Raw genomic sequence first — 4,106 nt, 5'->3', positions numbered from 1 at the left:
TTCCCATTGAAGTCGATGGGCATTTTGCGAGTGGAGTTTTGGCAAGATACGGGGGGGGGGGTGGTATGATCATTTAGCATTTAAGGGTCAATTTATCAGATTTGAAATATCCGGATTCCCTGAAACCAGAAGTTCAAACCTCCAGGAGGAGATGCTCAATTCTTCCTCTTTGCAAACTAAATGCATTTTCTGGACTAAGCACATGAATAGGTAAAAAAAGTATAACAAGTTACAAGGGGAGGAAGGGAACTTGCTGCTTATACCTGAATGAAACAGGGCTAAGTTACCAGGGTTTAGCATCCACTTGCTGCAGGATATGGCAGACAAATGAAACCACTACAGCTGACAGAAGAAGCCATTGTGACCCCACTCAGCCACCCCTTTATCACTTTCAGGTCGGTACATTTTTTTTGTGTATGCCTATAGTAGTTCACGGGGATTTTTTTCAAATTAATTCAGTAGGATCATTTTCATTGCAGGCCTATTTTGGGATAGAATGTTACAAACCTAGATTCCATGGTGCTTGTGCTTGAGATAAAATTTGTTTTTACTTAATTAAAAGTTTCTTTTTATACTAGGGATGGTCATTGGCCAGCTAGGGGTGGCATTTGCTGCATGTGGCACAGAGGTCCTGAGCACTTAATAAAGGAAGATGCCTAGCAAAGGAATTGAAGCAAGCGAGTAAAACCTCCAGCTGTGTAAAGCAGAAGGGGAAGAGGTGCAGGACCCACTCTTGCAAGAGCTAGTGTCCGGTATCATTTCCAAGAACTAGGTTAACCCTTCCCTTGCCCTGCATCTGCTGCTGAATTGAGGGCTTTTAGATCTTCACTCACCATGGAGAACTGTGGAGGTTGTAGAGCCAGGGAAGGATTAACCCTGACTCTTGATGATTGTCTTTTTTACCATAGTAGCCACAGCAGTATCCTATTCTGTGTGGCCAGTCTGGAATTCCCATGCTTCCCCAGGGCACAAACTTTAGCAGGTACACCTCTGGGGGATCAGAGCAGCACTTGAGGATGATTTGACAGTCCTCAAAGTTGCCACCACTTTCTTCCATGTACCATTTGCTTGTAACCCTACACTAGGATGGCTGCTTTTCAGTGAGATGCTGCTATTTAGGCACCAGTGTGCATCTGAATTTCCAAGTTAGATCTTACTGCCCAATCCAAATGTCAGCAAGGATCTGCATGCATGCAAAGGTCAGTCTACAATCCCACTGCAGAACTGGGATAATCGTAAGTAAAGTATTTTAAGAGCTGTCATGACGAAAGGTATATAATTATAGAAAAGAAGAATGACAAATTTTTATGATGACTTGGAATTAGAGTGGCTCTCTGCCATTCTTGGCACTTTCACAATTTTAATAAATTCACTATGCTTTGGGGCAGAATTTTGCATTGCAGTGGTAGAAGAGCGGCCATTTTTCAGGGCAGCATAGCATAAGTTATATTGTGTGTGTGTATATACACATATATAAAATGTTATATATGTCAGGGTGTTGTATGTTATAGTTATGCTGTACATTTATGTTGTGTTTTTATGTGCACGCTCGGTCTTACCAGGAACTTTGTTAATTTTTTGCTGATCTCTTTGTTGATTTAAAAGAAAACAATACTCTTGCCTAAGCTGGACAAAGCTTGTGGAGAGAATACAAAGCCTGCTTTCATTTTTGTAAACTAGTGTACAATGAAAACAGTATACAATGAAGACCACTCTAGAGAACTAGCTAGGGGGCAGGCAGGGGAGGTGGCACATGGTGAGCAACTGTGGCTTTATAGTTGCCATTGTACTTCACATTCTTGAAGCTTCACTGTAGAAGCAAACTTAAAACTTCATTTCTCCTGCCCCCCAAAATATAGGTCTGTCTGCCTCTTAATTTGACAGAATATCTCTGTTAATCATATAGGGCTTATGTGACAAAGAAGAGAGGTCTGAATTTGTGTGTTGTAAAACACAGTAGTCCAGATGCATGCTATGGAAAGCTCTGCAGTATCATGATTGATTCACTCCTAGGGAACCTACAGAATCTTTTCAGATGTGTGGTAATTGCAACAACCCATCACTGTTCACATCCCATCTTACAGAGGCAATGTACAGGTGTGTTGGAGACATTACAAGAAGCCACACCTCAATTGTGTAGATATTTGGTATGTTTCAGGTTCCCATGTTCATCCTCTTGAATTTTCATACCTGAAAATTATTAACTGCATGCGTTAGCCGAGGGAAACAGAAATCCTGTCTTCAGTGTAAAAAGTCCAAAGACCCAGCCTTCAATGTGGTTCAGTCTTCTCTTCCCTGGCAGATGAAGCATATTTTAGTTATAGTAGAGTCTAGTTTAGGACACTTTCATTGATTAGTTTAGTTTTAAGAGAGGCTTTCATTTTGCCATTTAAGATAAGTACTTGACTGTTCTGCTGAATGCTGTAATTTCATTGATGGTAGCTTGCTGGTAGACAGCTGTAAGTCTGGCCTGAAGGTTTTGGGTAAATAGCAGGAAGTGGAGTTACAGGAACACTTGTTAGTCAGGAGGACTGTAAGTTTCTCTACAGTTAATTTTGAGTAGGTTTGTTAAGCCAAGCACTATCTGTATTACTACTTTTACATTTAGATAATTAGTATATTAGATAATTATGCTTAGCACTCATGGAATATTGCCTTTTGTCTCCAATATTAGTTAACTAATTTCCTTATGGCTTCAAGATAGCAGTTATTCTGTTTTATAGTCTGGGCTTGGTTGGGGGGAGGAGAGAGAAAAAATACATACACCTACTTGAGAATGTCAGCTGGGCAGGTGTGTTATCCTTTGGAATATGTTCTGCTTTGTTTGGCAGAGACCACCCTTGGGCACATCCGGCTCTGAATGTCTGGCCCACTTTGAAAAGATAAATTAAAATTCTGAAGCCATTACTTTTTCCAAAAGTGCTTCCTGTTCAAATAATCTTCTGCCCCATTCTTGTAGTACATGCTTTTGGCTTTATTTAATGTTTGGTTTATCTCAATTTGTAAGCTGTATTGTATGAGGTATGCATGCAGTACTCACTAAATTGCAAGGGGGAGGCTTTATAAAGAAAAATAATTTCTTTTCTAAAATCTGTAGAATTCTGGCAATACAGTAGCAATGAACAGGATATGGCTTAATAAATTAAATGGTTTAATGAATTAAATGGCTTTAATAGCACTTTAGGGTTAGGACTGAAAAGGACAAGTAACTTGCTCTAAGTTTTTCTAGTCAGTGGGTTAGTTCATATTCATGTGATTCTCTCTCTCTCTTTTTTTTAAACACCCCCCTCTCAATTGTGCACTAGTCCCAACCAGTTGTGGCTTAATGTACTACTAAAAACAAGCTATGAGCCTTGGGTATTACAATTCTGTATTCTAACTATAAATAGACATTTTCCAGTATATATGCTTGACTGAAGTTACCATTTGCTGTTTATTTTTAATTCTGCAGGGACTTAGTGATTTTACTAGGGTGAGAAGGCTTGCTATAGGCAATGATTGTAGAAACATTTTGCTTCCGTTTTTAAACATTGGCCTGACAAAACATCATGTAATTATTTCAAAACCACATTGTTTTAACAGCACATTGCATTACATAGTGACATAAAAGGTGGTAAACCCCATACACACATAGCAAGCAAGACTCCCTTATACACAATATAACTGATGCTCTATAATGTGAGGTTTTATGCCCAGGTAATTACTGAATAACAAAATTACAGCCAAGGAAGGGTGTTGTGTCAAAGAAAGAAGTCCAACACAGTGGGTCTAGTTCAGCCCATCAGTTACACCAGGCAGACCCCAGTGCAATTTGCAAGATTTCTTACTCTTTTCCCAGCCCTTTTAGATCCTCACATTGAACATATGCTGCTCATTCTCTCAGTGGTCACTATTATGACTCTGTTCTCAGAAAATGTGGCGAGATATCACAATCTGTCATGAGTCTCAGTATCAGGATGATAGTGCATATCACACGTCATCTAGGACCAACATTCATGCTCAGATCCCTGCTTCTCAGCTTGACAGTTCTGCTAGAAACAAATATCTACATTGCAGTAAGAAGTGTAATTGTACCACATTGGCATATGTGAGTTAGCTTTAGGTAA

Source organism: Crocodylus porosus, unplaced genomic scaffold, assembly GCF_001723895.1.
Source record: "Crocodylus porosus isolate Cpor-Errol unplaced genomic scaffold, CroPor_comp1, whole genome shotgun sequence".
In the NCBI taxonomy this organism is placed as follows: domain Eukaryota; kingdom Metazoa; phylum Chordata; order Crocodylia; family Crocodylidae; genus Crocodylus; species Crocodylus porosus.
This window is presented reverse-complemented; position numbering follows the sequence as displayed.